The sequence below is a fragment of the Dama dama genome, chromosome 26, assembly GCF_033118175.1.
Source record: "Dama dama isolate Ldn47 chromosome 26, ASM3311817v1, whole genome shotgun sequence".
Lineage (NCBI taxonomy): Eukaryota > Metazoa > Chordata > Mammalia > Artiodactyla > Cervidae > Dama > Dama dama.
Genome location: NC_083706.1, coordinates 35,837,836 through 35,856,039, shown reverse-complemented (window position 1 = coordinate 35,856,039; position 18,204 = coordinate 35,837,836). Strand labels below are relative to the sequence as shown.

Below are 18,204 nucleotides of genomic sequence, written 5' to 3'. Positions count from 1 at the left end.
CGCGCCGCGTCCGTGCGGGGGTCCGGGTCCGCGGGACCCAGCGCGAAACTCTGACAAATTGTCTCCGGGCAAGCCAGCTCGGCTCCGACAACGACTTCTTCCCCCACCCCGGGGTTCTTCATGCCACTTTTTGAAACGCTTGCGTGTAGTTGAGCTGCGGTAAATAGATTCGGTTTTTGAAACCTTGCTAAAAGGCTGGGGTGGGGTGGGGTTGGGGCGGCGGGGCAGAAAGTCTGTTCAAAGTAATACTGTGACTGACTACACATGAAATGTTTGCGTTTACATCCATGATGGAAAATGTGATTCGATTCATGCTTTTAGACCTATGGACCCTATCAGGTAGGCACCGAAGACGATTCTAAAATGCGGGCTCTTGAAAATTTCCTAGATTAGGATAACTGATGGTGCAACTTTGGTTATTTACGCTCAGCATCAAACTTGCAGGGCAGAGCCGGGGATTTTTACTTCTTAATAAATATACTCCTGTAATTTTGATTCCTTTTTTTTTCTTTTTTCTTCTTCTTCTTCAACAAATGTGTTACTTTTATGTTTTAGGAAACCAATAAAAATTAAAAATAGAAACACTCAGCGTAGGTCCTCCTTCTTCCAGGAATCCGTCTCTAACCCCTCCCTCCCCAGGCAGGATCGGAGGCCCCTCCTGTGAGCTTTCTGGGGCCTCAGTGAGGTCCTGGTCCCTTCTGTCCTCCCCCTACCCCCTCCCGTGTGTTAACCCATCAGTCTCGCTCGGAGCCCGGTGGCTACTTAGCACATGGTAAGTGATTAATACTGTTTAACGACCAAAGGAAAAGATAAAACGAGCTGATGTTTCACAGTTTTAGCCCTGAAATTATAGAGTGGTAAATTAGATAAGAACGTTTACTTAAAGTTAAGGATCTAGAAAAGTTGACAACATCCGATGTCCGGGCTACACGTCCCAGCAGTTCCACTCCTAGGTATTTAGCCTGTAGACGTGATGTTTTTCCAAGATTGAAACCCATTTAGTGGGTCATGAAACCAATTAAGTGGCGAGTGATCAGAATTTATAAAACGCGAACTAACAGAGAATAGAAAATAATCAGAATGTGTCTCAGGTCATAGGGTATTTGCTTCATGAAACCTTTTTTTTTCTTCTCTCTGTTTTATACACACACAGATGTGTGTCATGATGTAAAACGTCATTCCTTAGGATGAGTCATGGTCGAAAAAGTTTGAAAGCCACTGCCCTAGATAAATTTTCATACATATACACAAGCAGACGTGTACAAGAAGGTTGGCTATGGTGGTGTTTGTAAAACTCAGAAGCTGGAAGCAACCTCCCTGTTCATCTGAAGGGGGAAGATAAATTATACTCCAGTCATAAAATGGAACCCACCCGGTTCAGTGGTGAATGAAGTAGTTTTGTGTCTTAGCACAAATGCGTCTTAATAACGTTGAGAGAAAAAAAAGTTGCTGAAGAAGACTGTATGATATCATCTATGTGAAATTCGGAACCTGGTGAAATAAAGGTGTGGTTTGGGGGTGCATATGTAGACATTAAAAACTGTATAGAAAAATTGTAAAGCAATTAACACCATAAAAATCAAGTTAGTGGTCATCTCTTAGGGGTGAATGTGAAGGAACACACTATGAGGTTTTGGCTGGGGGCAGGTTTTGAGACGCTGAAAATGCTATATCTCCTGACCTCGGCAGTAGTTACGTGGGTGTTTGCTTTATAACTCTTGGTTAAATGCTACATATAATGTCTGTAAGTTAAATTTTCCTGAAAGTATATTAAAACATGGGCTTCACAAAATGAAGAAACCTGAAGCTTCCCAGCTTTCCTTTAAAGAAGTCCTGACAAGGGAGACGTACTTAGGGAATTTAAACAATATTAATAATATTTTATTTCATAAACTGTGGATACATCAGTGTTCATTAAATTCTTTATATGTTTTATATCTTTAATAATTTGTTAGTATTTAGAAGAAAATAAAAATCATTCACAGATAATACTGTGAACATTTTAGTGTGCTTTCTAAAAAGCAACTTTTATGTATTTTTACAAACTTGAAGTTATAATTTATATAATAATGAAAGCTAAAATCAAATTCTTTATACAAAAAAGTTGAATACTGAAAAGTATTTGAAACTGTAACGTCTTCTACAAGGAGTTTAAAATGCTAACATGCTGTTTGTTATATTTACTTCAACAATTTTCAGTTCCTCAGTCACTCTAGGCCACATTTCAAGTGCTCAGTAACTACATGTGACTAGTGGCTCTTATATTTTATTATGCTGTATTACTTTATATTATGCTGTATTATATAACAGAACATTTCCATCACTGCAGAAATTTCTGTTGGAAAACAGTTCAAGATACAGGTCCTTTGGTTGCATAAACTGCAGGCAATTTCTTCTTTGTGCTTTTGTGTCTTAAGATGTTCTTTGTTATTAAGGAAATATATGTTGAAAATTTTTTCTAAAAGTTTTAAAGTTTGCATTTTTCACATTTCTTTAATTTATCTGGTAAGTATATGTATACATAAATGAACATATTTATGTTATGAGGTCAAGATTAATTTGTTTGCTTTTTCCATGCGCAGTACCAATAGTTTACGGTGCCACCTCTCTCATATACATATTTCCAGAAATACTTGGGCTCATTTCTGGATTCTCTGGTCATTTATTTGTCTCTTCCTGCAAAGACTACAGATTTTTTCCTTATTTTTGTCTTATGTGTAGTATATTTTTTCAGTTCTAAGAATTAAAAATGTTTTTCATTATGATTTTTTTTCTTTTTCCTATGAGATTTTTAGAAGTATTTTCAATTTTCAAAAGTGGAAAGTTTTATGAGTTATCCTTTTGTTATTGATTTTTTTAAAGCTTGCAGTGTAGTCAGCAAATTAGGGTTCTGTGCTACCAGTTCTTTGAAATTTAAGAATTGTTTTATGGCCTCACGGTTAGTTTTTCAACAGCTCCTTGAATGATTGAGAAGAATATATATATTCACAGACTTTGGGGGCAAGGTAGGTATATAAGTAAATGAACACACACGTATATATGTCTTAGATCAGGCATAAAAATTGTAATGTTTAAATCTTTTTTAATCTTGCTAATTTTTGGTTTAATTACTGAGATTGGTATAATAAAAATGTCAGTGAAATAATGAATTTTCTTGTTTTTTTTGTAATTCTGTCAACTTTGCTTTATAAAAGTTGAACGTCCATACAAGTTACGTGCATACAAAAAGAGTGCGTACTGCTTTTTCTTCTCTGTGTATTGGATCTTTTGTCATTCTGTAGTGGGGTTCTAAGCCTCCTCACCCAAATGCCTGTTACCTTAAGATCCATTTTGTTTTATAATATCCTAGTCACACCTCTCTCTTAGTTAGCATTTGCTTAGAATATCTCTTTCATAGGTAAAACCTGATAGTTTTCTCTAATCCACTCTGACAATCTGTCCTTTAACTGGATCCTCAGTCCAGTTGAATTAATATAGTAACTGATGCACTTAAGATGAAAGTTAGCATTATCTTTTGTGGTTCTTTTTGTCCTGTCTTTTTTTTTTTTTCCTCTTCTTTGCTACCTTTTGGATTTTTTTTCTATTCCATTTTCTTCCCTCTCCACTAGTATGAAAATAACATATTTTATTTATTTTAGTGGTGTCATTCAAAATTTTAATGTACCAACTTAATCTGAAGTTTATAAATTTTTTTCCTTTTACAAATAATTCAAGAAGCATAAGTTGCCTTGATAAGCATTTAATCTCCCAGCTTAAATGTTGTTGTCTTCCAGAATTTAGTTCCATCTTGATTTTTTTTATCCTATAAATTTGACATCACTTTTTTTTTTCATGATTTGTCATTCCTTCTTGCACCTCAGATCTTTCTCTTCTTCCTAAAATATATATTTTAGAAGCTTGTTTATTAAGGGACAGTTGATGGCAAACTTTATCTGAAAATGGCTTTATTTTGCATTCATTTTTGAATGATAGTTTTGTTAGACATGCATTTCCCGGCCAGCAGTATCTTTCTCAGCCCTTTGAAGGTGACATTCCAGTGACTTCTACTTTCAGTGTTACAGTTAGTTCAAATAACTGTTATTTGTTGGTAATTTGTTTGTTTTGCCTGATTTTAAGATCTCTTTTGTTCTCTACAGCTTTGTGACAGAACGTGTCTCGGTGTGGACCTTTCATTGATCCTGGATTGATTGTGTTCCTGTCTCTAAGGTTTGTTTTTCATCACTTCTTGAAAATTTTACCTTTTTTGTCTTTCAGTATTGCTTTTCTCCATTTTTTCCCATTCTTTCCTTTAAGAACTCTGATTAGACTTCTATTAGACTTTGTCATTCTGTCATCCATCTCTTTTAATATAACTTTTATATATTATACATTTTTGTTCATGTTAAATTCTAGGTAATTTCTTCAGATCTGCATTCTGAACTTTGTCTAATTTTTTTTTCTTCTTCAAATTGAGCTGTAATTTACAAACAATGACGACATAAGAATAAAGTATATGGCTTGCATGTAAAAGTTGCAAGGGGTGACAAATTATGAGCCAGCTCCAACCCGTAATATATTTTCATATATGAGATTTTGTTGAACATAGCCATGTCCATTGAGCAGAGTTGGGTAGTTATAACAGAGACCATATCGCCCACAAAGCCTAGCCTATATTTTATATGACCCTTTGCAGAGAAAGTTTGGTGATTCCTCTTCTATAATATTGCATATACTACAATTTATTTACCTTTTTTCTTGTTGATAAGCATAGGAGTTGTTTTCAGATTTCAGCCATTATAAATAAAATTGCCATAGATGTTCTTGAAACTGCCATTGGTGAATATATATACTCTTATCCCTTGGATATGTACCAGGGAGCTGAATTGATGGTCTTTGGGTAAGTTGGTTGCATTTCCAAGAATAATAATAATGTTGAACATCCTTTTATATCTTTTTTGGCCATTCCAATTTCTTTTATGAAGTGTCTATGTCAGTCTTTTGCCCACTTATTTTAATTAGGTTATCTTTTGTTAGTGATTTTTAACTCCTTATGTGTTTTGAATAGGAAACCTTTATCAGGTACATGTTTGCATATATTTTCTACCTATCTTATTCCCTTAATAGTGCCTTTGGATGAGCAGATCTGTTTTTTTGAAGTCCAGTCTGTCAGTGTTTTTTGGGGAGTGGGAGGGTAGAAGATTAGTGCTTTTTTTGTACCCTGTCCACAGAATTTTCTTCCACCTTCATTGTTGCCCTCCATCAAGATCCTGAAGACATTTGCTGATTGTTTCCTGTAGAAGCTTTATACTTCTAGTCCTCACTGTTGGATCTTGCTAAATTCACTTTTCAGTTCTGATAGTTTGTAGATGCTTTTTATCCCCCTTATTTCTTAGCTCTGCCATATAGCATGCAGAATCTTAATGCCCTGACCAGGGATAGAATCCATGCCCCGTGCAGTGAAAGCTCAGAGTCTTAACACTGAACCACCAGGGAAGTCCTAGTTTGTAGATTGTTGCAAATTTTCTAAATGTATCATCATGTCGTCTGTTAAAAAAAAAAAAAAAAAAGTTTAAATTTGTCTTTTTAATCTCTGTTCCTTTTTAAAAAAATATTTTTCTTGCCTTATTGCACTGGCTAGAAACATTGGAACAGACTTAAAGAAAAGTGTTAGAAATGGACATCCTTGCTTTTTCCTAATCCTTGAGGAGAATATCTCTCTTTTAAGGATGATGTTTACTGGACATTCTCTTGTAGATATTCTTTACCAAAGTAAGAAATTTTTTATTTCTAGTTTACTGAAATTTGTTTTCACAAATGTGTATCAAAATTTTAAAACCCTTTTTATTATGAAATAATTTTAGATTTACAGAAAAGTTGTAAAAATAGTATAGAGTATTCCTGTATATGCATCACCTAGCTTCCTCTAATGTTAACAGTTTACATAGCCATGATGCATTTACCAAAATTAAGCATTTAATGTTGACACAATACTATTAACTATAGACGTTATTCATATTTTTCCAGTTTTTCCACCAGTCTGTTCCAGGATATAATCCATATACATTACATTTAGTTGCCATGTCTCCCTAATCTACTCTAATCCATGACAGGTTTTGAGTCTTTTCTTGTATTTCATTACCTTGCCATTTTTGAAGAGTACTGGTCAAGTATTTTGTACAGGGTTCATCAGTTTGGGTTTGTTTGATGTTTTCTCACAATTAGACTGAGGTTATGGACTTCAAAGGAAGCATACCAAAGAAATATTGTATCCTTATTGCATCACATCCGAGGGCACATGACACCCATATCAACACGTTAACCTTGAACACATACTTTAAGTAGCATCTCCCAGGCTTCTCCATTGTAACATTTCTGTTTTTCATCTTTTACACTCTTTCTGTTAGAAGCAATTTAACATTCAAGGGAAGGAGAGGGTAAAGTATCAAATGATTTGTGAGTATATATTAAAACTTCCACAATAATTAATAAATACATTGAGGGGTTTATTTTGAGATTGTGTAAATGCCCTGTTTCTCTTTAAAAGCTTTGTCAACTGTTTTAGTATTTAACTGACCTTGCCTGTAGCAGTTATTATTGTGGTATTCTAGTGGTGATTTTCCATTTCTTTTATTCTTTCTATTTTTATTGGAATTCTGACTCAGGAGCCAGACTGCCTGAGTTCGGTTCCTAGTTCTTCTCTTTCTTTGCTGTACAGTTTAATATTGAAGAATTACTTACCCTCCCTCCATATTGAGAGTTTCCTTCCCTATCATGTGTAATAACCACTGGGGTCATTCCCTTGGGATTTTCTTTCAGTACATCCGAGGACTTCAGGAAAAAAAATAGGTTCTTGACTTCTTAACCTGACAGTGGTCATTTATTTAGTTCCAAGTTGCTTTTCTAGCCTTATAGTCTTGCTCCTCAGATTTAGACCAGTGACACAACTGATATTAACTGCTCATTAAAATCTGAAGTCACTGCACTGTATCTGAGGCAATGCTTTATCTTTGTGCAGTTTCCTTGGCCTTCAGTGAATTTTCTGAAAAATTTCAGGCTCTATTCAGAGAATACTCACTCCACAATCCTACTAGCTAGATAGGAACCCTGTAATTTGTAATCCATAGCTCTTGTTAAATTCTTCCCTTTCATCATTAATCTTTATATCTCAATGTCACTTCCAGTTGGTCAGGTTCTTAGAGATAGGGTTCTTGTACCTGCCATGATACTTACATACAAAGAGCTATTGCTAAATAGCTACCACTGTTAAATGCCTACTATAATTGTGCTACAGTTTTGCAAAGTAAGTATTATTGTCTCAGTTTTAAATTGTGAAGAAACTCAGTATCAAAGAGATTAAGAAACTTGTCCAACAACAGTATAGTTTGTAAGTGGCAAAACTGGTTTGTCTGATTCAAAAGTTATTGCTATTTCTTCTATGGCATCCCACCTTGATACTAAAAATAAATAGTTAAGTAAAATTATTAAGCAGATGTATTTTTTTTTTTATAAAACACAACATTGGAATTGCTTCACTTACATTAACAGTATGCTTCTTTTTCTGCTGAGGTATGAAATACATGGATAGGGGAAGCATATAAAGTGTGTCAATCTTAATAATACAGCTTGATGATTTTTTAAAATATATATCACCTGTATAATCACTGCATGAAGATAGACAATATTACATCCATCCAGAAAGAGAAAATTCTCTCACCTCCTAGCCAGTACCTCCCCTAGAAGTAACACTTTTGATTTCCATCACTGTAGATTAGTTTTGTCTGTTTTTGAACTTTAGTGGTAACCAAGTAGTATGTACTTCTTCGTGAGTGACTTCTTGTTACCATGTAACAGGAGCAACTAAGAGACTCAGATCTAACCAACATGAAGGGCAGTCAGCTTGGGGTGCAGAATCTGGGTAATGAGGTCAAATGTTAGCTCTACTGCTTAATAAACTGTCTGATACTGGAAAAGTTTTTATTCTTTCTGAGCCAAAATTCTCTTACTCATATAAAAGGGATAAAACCACCTATTCTCAGATTGTTGTGACCAATGTAATATACACTAAGTGGCCTACACTGAACATATTCACAGGTTAAGCAAAGACTTTTTCTCAATTAAAGTGATGAAATGCAATGGGGGTATTTCAAGGAATAAATCAGAGATTTAATACAGGAAAGGTGACATGAGGAAGGAAAGAGGTGGGAGTCCCTGGACGACAAAGACCTTAGTCTAATATCCTGTAAAGGGTGCTTTGGGACAGCCCTGGGCTCTTGCTTCTCTCCAGGGGAAGGTAAGTATCTTTACTATCTCAACTTAATAATCTCTCTTGAGCTTCAGTGTCCTGATTTTTTAAATGAGGATAATAAGAATTGGCTTTGGTGACCTTGATAAGGATCCTTTGATAGAGTGGTGGAGATAAGAGCCAAGATGGAATGGGTTGGAAAGTGAACGGGAGGTGAGGAAATGGGGATTACTGGTTTTCAATTCTTTTCCGTTAAGTTGATCTGAGAAAGTTAGTTTGGAAACCCAGTGGAAGCTAGAAGGCAATGCAAGGTCAGTGAAAATTTTGTTTATTAAATACCAGAGCATGATTGTATGTTGGCAAAAAGCACCTCTAGTAGAAATGGAGAGGATAATCATGGAGAGGAAGCTTTGGATGGAGAGCTGGGATTGGCCTTTGTGCTAGGAAGGGTAATTTGTAGATTTAGCATTGGGAAGATAAGATGCTCTATCCAGTAATTTTTCCTTTTCTCTCTCAGTGAAGCATGATGTAGGGATGTTAGCAGAGAGAGCTGTATCTACAAGTGTGGGAAATGAGATGTCATTTGGAAGGTAGTAGCAAAAGTGGGAAATAATAAGACGTGGGGAATGTTCTGGAGGCTGTGGAACTCAGCTGAGTCTGAATTGACAGAGTGATGTCACTCTCTCTAGCTGTGAGACCCCACTTCTCCTGCAGTAGCCTTTCCACTGTGTTGTTTTGCTGCCTTTTTAATATTACCTGAGCACTCTCCAGTTTGACTGAGCTGCCTACTGTGGCTGTCTAAGTTAAGTCAAGTTATCCATAATTATTTGGTTAGCTCTCTGATTACTAAGTTGTATAGGGTTCGAGTAGTCTACCCAGCTTTCTCCCCCAGCTCTTGTTTTTGGTGTGAGATTTTGTAGAGAGAGAGGTCTTTCAGAAATGACTAAATTGTCTTCATGTATATAAAAGGTCATTACAATGGACCAAATGTTTATATCCACTCAAAATTTATATGTTGAATTTCTAACACCCAATGTGGGGATATTTGAAGATGGGACTTTGGGAGGTATTTAGATCATGAGGGGTTGAGCCTTCATGAGTGGGATTAGTACCCTTATGAGAAGAGGCCAGAGAACTAGCCAGCTTTTTTTTTTTTTCTTCTGCCATGTGAGACTATAAGAAGTCATCAGTCTGCAACCTTGAATAGGATTATTACCTGAAAAGGACACTGGCATTGTTCTCAAACTCACATAGAACATTTATCAAGATAGACCACATTTGGGGCCATAAAACCCGTCTTAATAAAGTTAATAGAAATCACATGGTGTCTGCTCTCAGACCATAATGAAATTACAATAGAAATAATAGACATCTGGAAAATCCTCAAAACACATGGAGATTAAATAACATACATATAAATAACACATATGTCAAAGGAAAAAGTCTCAAGGGGCATTTTAGAATATTGTAAACTAAATGAAAATACAACTTATCAAAATGTGTTGGTTGCAGAGAAAGCAGTGCTTAGAAGGAAATGGATATGTTAGGAAAGAAGAACCATTAATCTGTGTTCCCACCTTAAAAAACTAGACAAAGAAAAGCAAACTAAATCTAAAGTAAGCAGAAGAAAAGAATAAGAATTAAAGCAGAAAAATCAATGAAATTGAGAATAGGATGTCAATAGAAAAAAATCAGTGACATCAAAATTGGTTTTGTTTGAGAGATCAGTAAAATTGATGTCTCTAATGAGACTAAGAAGAGGGAGGATACAGATTACTAATATCAGAAATGAAGGGACATCACTTCAGATCCCTTGGACATTAAAAGGATAATAAAGGAATACAGTGAACTACTCAGTGCCCACAGATTTGATAGCCTAGATGCAATGGACCAACTCTTTAAAGAGAAACGGTCTGCCAAAACACAGAAGAAGAAATAGATAATTGAAGATGATTTCTCAAATAATTCAAATAAATAATTACCTTCCAAAACAGAAAGCACCAGGCTCAGGTGGTTTTACTGGTGAATTCTTCCAAACATTTAAGGAAGAAATTATGCCACTTCTCTATAATTACTTTCAAAAGATAGAAGCAGAGGGAATACTTTTTAACTCGTTCTGTGAGGCTAGCATTACCCTACTACCAAAACCAATAAACAATTACAGCAACATTGTAGGATACAAATTCATTATACAAAAGCCAGCTGCTTTTCTGTATACTAGCAATAGACAAATAGAATTTGAAAATAAAAACACCTTTGCATCATTTTTACCGTGAACCTAGAACTGCTGTTAAAAATACTTTAAATATTGAAATTGTGGAATCTTTGAGTGCAGACCCTACCTTAGCTTACCTTTTACCTTTTGATTTTTGAAATGAATAGTGTATGTCAAGGTAACGAGGAAAAAAACATCTCTCCAGAGAATTTGTTCCTTAAACTGAAACTTATTCTTTAATGCAGAAGGAATTCTTTATTTATGATTTGACATATAACTACATGGTAGACTCAACACACAATGAGTGAAATGATTATTCACAAATGAATGTTATTTTATTGTCAGGGACAGAGGGAGGTTGTGGGAAAAAAGACAGGTGTGCTTATGAAAGGATGACCCAAGAGAAACTTGTGTTGATGAACTGTTCAGTGTCTTGGCTGTAGAGGTGGGGGGGGGGGGGGGTCACTGATTTCACAGGTGATAAAATGCTATAGAACTAAATACACTACAAATAGGTGAAATGAGTCTGGGGAAATCTCACGAGACCAGTATATTGTATAATGCATATACACACACACACACACACACTGATTGTGACACAGTACTTTAGTTTTGTGAAATGTTACCCCTGGAGAAGCTGAGTAAAGGATACTTAAGATCTCTCTTAAAACTTCATGTGAAAAAAAAAAACTTCATGTGGAATTGGCGGTTATCTCAGTAAAGGTACAATTTAAAATGTGCACACAACTACTATATAGAACTAATAATTTTTATTTTTGTTTCTAGGTTTTTCCCTGCCCAATTGAGGGAACATAGTCGTCATTGGCTTTTGTAAGTTGGTATTTTAATTTTTTCTGTTCTTCACCTCCAACCTTTTATAGTTTCTAATTACATGAAAATATTTTTCTAGAGAACTTTTAGAGCAAAACTTTTTTTTATTATTTGGTTCGTATTTTAAGGATGGTTTCACTTTTTCTGATACTGTTAGGTGATAATTGTTTTGAGAAAGTTTGAATTACACATCTTGGGCTAGGGCCATCTGTTTCTTTGGAGTGACTTCCTATCAGGGTTATGATTAGCAGGAGCAAAGTGCCATCCGTGGATCTGAGGTTGTACATACATCCATCCTGTTGGGCATCCCAGTCTTCATATCATTGTGGCAGATGGTAAGAGGGGCACAGCACCCCAGGAGAAAGCCACTAATGTGAATGGTTTGACTAATGAGGTATAACAAATTCTATTTCATTTATCTGTGAAAATCTGTCCAATAGATGAAATGAATGGAGAATTGCAGATTGGGAGAATTTAGCTTTATTCTCATTTTATCATTTTATCATTTGGAGTAGCTGTATTTCTCTTCAATAACTTTTTCTTTGTAGCCAATGGAAGAAAAACAGGAAGATCTCCTGTTTCATGGTAGTTTTATTTTTTTTTTAAATTCAGTGAAATCTCAACATTCGAAATAGATGCAAATAAATATTTTTAACCTGGGAAATGAATTATTCCCTCTATCACTGAAAACATTTACAGTATTAAATGGCTAATAGTCTCTACTTCAGCCAAACTTTCTTCATTAGTTTTCCTCGTCTCAGTATATAGCAACTACATTTCTCCAGTTGCTCACATAATCTTTGTGACACTATCATCACATCTTTTGGTCATCCCCTGTATCAGGAAGTACTGTCAATTCTACCTAAAATATATCCAGAAGATGACTGCTTCTTGCCACATCTTTTACTACCATACTGGTTCAAGACTTCATCTTTTTATTAAAATAGCCTCCTAACTGGCTTCCCTGCTTTTATGCTTTCCCCCTATAAGCCATTCTTCAAATGACAGCCAGATAAATTATTTAAAACTCCTATGTCTGATCACATTACTTTTCTGCTCCAGTGTTCACAGAGGCTTATCAACTTTTACATGATATGGGCCCCCATTACCTCTGATCTAACCCAGCCTGTCACTGCTTGTCCTCACTCACTGCTTCAGCCACACCAGTATTCTTGTTCCTTCATTGGGGTTTTGCAGGTACTGTTCCCACAAGTAGCCACATGACTTGCTTTCTTATCTCCAAATCTTCACATAACTGTCATCGCCTCATGGAGGCCTTCTCTCACTAGCTTATTTCAAATTAGCCCTGTTTCTCCCTGCCTTACACCCCTAGTACTTCCCCTCCCTACAGTACTTTATTTTTCCTGACCACTTGCTTGTATATATTTTACTTGTCAATCTCCCTTTCACTTGAAGATGAACTCCATGAGGGTGGGCATTTTTGTGTGTTCTGTTTACAAAGATGGGAAAGTAGGATGGGAAAATGGATTGTGTGGTAGTTACTGACTTTGCCCAATACAACCTTCTCTTGTTGCCTCCTGACCTTGACAAAGATAGGTAAGTTAAAAAAAAAAAAAAGGTAATGAAAATGTCAATCATCTGTATATTTCTAAGGATTACTGGGAGAAAAACTAGGTATGAAATTTGTTCCGAGAATATGCTTCACTTTCTTTTCAGTGCTTATTTGATTAGACATTCTTTGGTAAAAATGAATAGATCTTGATAATTTTAGTAAATGATTCCTAATGTCATGTTGTTGCTGAAGATTTAGTGTTCTATCAGAATTTAGTTCCATAAGTGCTCTTTTTAAGAGCTGTAGATTAGAGAGCAGACAGCATGGTGGATAGCACAAGTTTTCCAACCAGGCATAGCCTGGCTTGAATTCTGGCTGTGATTCCAATGAGTATGCTATAACAAACCTAATGAAGCTTTCTTAGCCACAGTTTGTCTTTTGTAAAATTGCAATAATAATAGCTATGAGGCTTATGAAGATTAATTGAGGTGATAGACCTAGCCATTAGCAGCATTCAGTAACTATTAATTCTTTAATCCAATTTTGCTGGTATTATAAGAGTGAGATGCTCATAATAAATCATTTTATAGTATACTTTGTACAGAAGACAATCTTTTATTATTTACATCATTACACATAGTAAATTTTGAAAAATTATATATATATTTATGGAAGAGAAAATAACTAGGAGACATGGACTGCACTATAATATGACCCCAGACAATTTTTTGCATTTTTTGTAATCTCTACATTTTAGCAGTATAAAGAGGATGAAATGAGATAATTTAGATTTGTCAGTACTTATCTGTAAATATAAAGCACTAATGCAAATGTAAGGAGTTGAAACTTCTTACTGAGGGTACTTTTCACCATGACTTCCAGCCATGATATAGTAACAGGAACTGAATTTATTGTCCTGCCTTATCAAAGCAAACAAAACTGCATAAAATGTGTGAAACAAAGATTTTTAGACTTCAGATGACAAATGGCATAAGACAGCTAACCATGAGATAAAGGAAGCAAATGCTGTACCCAAGGACACAGTGTAAGAGGAGAACCCAAACACAGCTTGGTAGTCAGAATTGAGATGATAGAGCTGGGAACTCAGGGGATCGAGGCAGCTAGAATTTGCAGGACAGAGGATGAGAGAGAAGAGAGTTGCACAGAGAGCGCTCTGGAGATCTCTAGAGGGTTCCCCTGGAGTTTTGAGTTAAGTATTGATTAGTATATGCTTAGGAGAGAACTCCCCAAGTCTTGGGGAAAAAAGAAAAAAAAAAAGCAACACTGGGAATGGAAAGGTAGCTCATGTTAGCTGGGAAGTGTACATCCTCACCATTCAGAGCAGAAAAACTGTGATGTAAGTGACATTAGATTGACTGCTCAGAAGGGTACTGCCGCAGGGGTGAGGCAAGACTAGTCCTAGACAAAAGGCTGTTCTGATCCTACTTGAAAAATCTTAAAAGTACGCCATTAAAGAGGAATCATAAAACTTTTTTAGTAAAGGGCCAAATGAAAATACTTTGGGTTTTGCAGGCATAAATGACCCTCCTGCAACTACTTAGCTCTGCCATTGTAATGATAAAGCAGCCATAGGGAATATGTAAATGAATTGGGGTGGTTGAATTCTAAAATAAAACTTTATAAATAGACTGTCAGCCAGATTTGACTTGTGGACCATAATTTGCGGACTCCTGGTTTAAAGGGTCAAATTGTGGAGCTTCCCTGGTGGTCCACTGATTAAGACTCTGTGCTTCAATTGCAGGGGGGCATGGGTTTGAACCCTGGTCAGCCTTAGATCCCATATACTACATCGTGTGGCCAAAACATTAAATAAATGAAGGGTCAGATTGTTTCTAGTTGCTCAAATGCAGCCCAGAACAAAGCTCAAGAATATTTAAAGAAACACATAAATCCAGTACTAACAAGATAAAGTATACAGTATCTAGCATCCAATCAATATTTACCAGATATGCAAAGAAACAGGAAATTTCAGTAGTTAGGAGAAAATTCAGTCAACAAAATGGACTCATAAATGAAACAGATTTAATAAACAGATATTAATAAACAAATTCAATAAACAGATTTTTATTAAGATTTTAATAAACATATTCACTAAAGGAAGATATTAGAACTATGATTAAAGCTAGTTTTGTATGTTCAAGATAATAGAGGAAGCATCAATTTGTTAAGGAGAGACATGAAAGCTATAAAACTGTCCAAATTGATCTTCTAGAGACAGCAAACGTCTGAAAAGTACAATGGACAGGATTAACAGCAGACTAGACACTGAACTTGAAGACCCAGCAATAGAAATTATATAAAATAAAACAGTCACACACACACACACACACAATGCCTGGGGGATAAAGGCCATCAGTAAGCTGTGGGATAACTTTACACAGCCAAATATGTGTATAATTAGAGTATCCGAGGGAAAGATGGAGCAGAAGAAAGATATTTTTAAAAATAATGACTGAAAGTTTGCTAAATTGATGAAAACCATAAGTCCATGAATCTGAGTGGTTCAATAAATATCTAGAAGTTATCCAAAGAATAAAAAGATGAAGAAAATTATACCAAGGCACAATATAATCAGATAATTTAAAACCAGTAATAAAGAGAAAGATTTTAAAATGAGAACAAAGAAACTATAAATTTAGAGGAACAGAGAGTGACAGTAGACTTTTCACCAACAGCAATGCAAGCCAGAAGGTAGTGGAACAATGTCTCAAAGAAAAAACTGTTAACTTAGAAAAATCTATTAATTAGTGAAAATATTTTTCAAAAAAGATAGTGAAATATTTTCAGACATGCAAAAGCTTAAAGAATATCTATTAGACCTACACTACAAAAAATGTTAAAAGTCCTCAGGAAGAGGAAAATAATACCAAGTGGAAATAAGGAGCACCAGAAATGGTAGCCACCTGTGAAAAGGTGTAAGTTCTTTCTAATTTAAATCTTTTAAAAAAGATAGTTATTTAAGTAAAAATAATAACAATGGAGTTGGGGTTTGTAAGATATATACCCCAAGTAAAAAACAAACCAATAAAAATGTGTAAGGCTTAAACAGCAGTATCAACCAGCTTGACCTAGTTGATACTTATAGAACACTATATGGAGAAGGAATGGCAATCCACTCCAGTATTCTTGCCTGGAAAATTCCATGGGAAAGCCTGTTGGGCTATGGTCCATGGGTTTGCAGAGTCAGACACGACTGAGTGGCTAACACACACACACATAACACTATATATATGTGTGTGTGTGTATAACACTATAGAACCCAACAAAAGCAGAATACATATTCTTTTCAAGCATGCCCAGGTCAGTTATTAAGGTAGACCACATTCTGGGTAAGAAAACAAGTCAGTTAATTTAAAAGGGTTGGAAATCATACAAAGAATGTTCTTGATCATAATGGAATTAAATTACAGCAAATATATTTGGAAAAATATATTGTAACTGAATAACACACTTCTAAATAACCCAGGGGCACATTCTAGGCCATACTTTACATTTAAAAGAATTGGCAGTCATACAAAATACATTCTCAGACAACAGTGGAATTAAAATAGAAATTAATAACAAAAAGATAGTGTCATAATTCTCAAATATTTGGAAAATAACAGACTTCAAATAATGCATACATCAAAGAAGTCTCATGAAAAATTTAAAAATACTTTTTTAAACAAAATGTGAAAATGTAGTCTATAAAAATGTGTGAAAGTGTTAGTCACTCAGTCATGTTGGACTCTTTGTGACTCCATGGACTGTATCCCTCCAGGCTCCTCTGTCCATGGAATTCTCCAGGCAAGAATACTGGAGTGGGTAGCTATTCCCTTCTCCAGGGGATCTTCCCGACCCAGAGATTGAACCTGCGTCACCTGCATTGGAGGTAGATTCTTTATTGACTAAGTCACCAGGAATGTGTGGGATGCAGCTAAAATAATGGCTGGAAGGAAATTTATTGCATTAAATATTTATGTTAGGAAAAAACCTAAAATCAATAACTGAAGTTTCTACCTTATGAAACTAGAAAAGAGCAAATTAAACTTCAAGCAGGCAGAAGAAAGTAATAAAAATTAGAGAAGTAAAAAAAAAAAAAATGAAAATAGGAAAATGATAAAGAAAAATCAACAAAATGAAAAGTTTCTGAACATGATTAATAAAATTATAAACTTATAGCAACGCTACCCAAGGAAAAAAGACATAAATTATCAGTATCAAAAAGGAAGGGAGGAGCCCATGACTGCTGACCTCATGGATTTTACAGGGCTTGTGAGAGAATACTACAAACGGCTTCTGCCCATAAATTGGAGAACTTGGATGAAATGGACCAATTCCTAGGAAGACATTAACTCCCAGAATTCATGCAGGGAGAAATAGATGACCTGAACAGCCCTATATCTATTAAAGACATCAAATTAATAGTATACATTCAAAACAAACAATATCACCACCACCAACAAAAACTTTCCAGAAAAGAAAACACCCAGACCCAAATGGTCACACTGGTGAATTTTACCAAATAACCCACGTGACAGAAATGAAAAGAATAATTGGGAAGTATTTTCAACCAAATAGAAATGAAATGTGTTTCCAAATAGGATGCAAGTATAGCAGTGCTTAGAGGCAAACTTATAGCACTAGGTACCTATACTAGGAAAGAACAGCATCAAATTTAACGACTCAAGGTAAAGGATTGTTAAAATTGTCTTTGAATAGCTGAATGTCTTTTGTTTAAAAATATGTTTGTTTCATATGGTTGGAAAAGACAGTTAAAGGTGGTTATAAAAAGGCAATTCTTAGCCCGTCATAGGAAAGAAATAGCTATCAAACTTCCACAGCTGTGGACTCAGTTTCTTTGTGAGACATACGTCTATAAACATTCTTATGAGTTCTTCCGAACTATTAATTTTTGAGATAAGTGGTAGTGAAGGAAAAAAAATTTCTCAGTGTTAGTAGGCTATAGATTAACAAACACATTTAAACTGATGTGTTATATAGTAGGTAATGCAATGAGCAGTAATTTTTAAAATCATAGAACTCTAGAATTAGAAGGAGCCTTAAGTGATATTTAGTCAAACAATAGTAGCCTCAGTTCCCTGCCTTTTAAAATATCAAAGCCTTGGATTAAAAAACAACAACCAAAAAAAGTGACTTCGCTTGTGGTCCAGTGGCTAAGACTCCATACTCCCAGTGCAGGAAGCCTCGGTTCGATCCCTGGTCAGGGAACTAGATCCCACATGCCTCAACTAAGAGTTTGTGTGCCTCAACTAAAAGATACTGCATGGCACAACTAAGACTCTGGGCAGCCAAATAAATAAATATTAAAAAAAAAAATTAAGGGGGGGGTGTCCATCTAAGTTTGCACATCAGCAAAATCAGCGAAGGACAGTTGAATCCCTAAATGACATATTTAGAATT

The 18,204-nt window shown here is 35.3% G+C and overlaps 1 protein-coding gene across 16 annotated transcripts in view; it reads left to right on the top strand.

Moving 5' to 3' along the window:
* Positions 1-18,204, top strand: part of PLAGL1 (PLAG1 like zinc finger 1) — an 88,152-nt gene that overhangs the window by 32,636 nt on the left and 37,312 nt on the right. For all 16 annotated transcript variants that reach the window (XM_061130326.1, XM_061130325.1, XM_061130317.1 and 13 more), the window contains exons 2-3: positions 4,137-4,206; positions 11,223-11,267. The gene's annotated coding sequence lies outside the window, so the exon portion shown is untranslated. The remainder of the gene's footprint in view (positions 1-4,136; positions 4,207-11,222; positions 11,268-18,204) is intronic.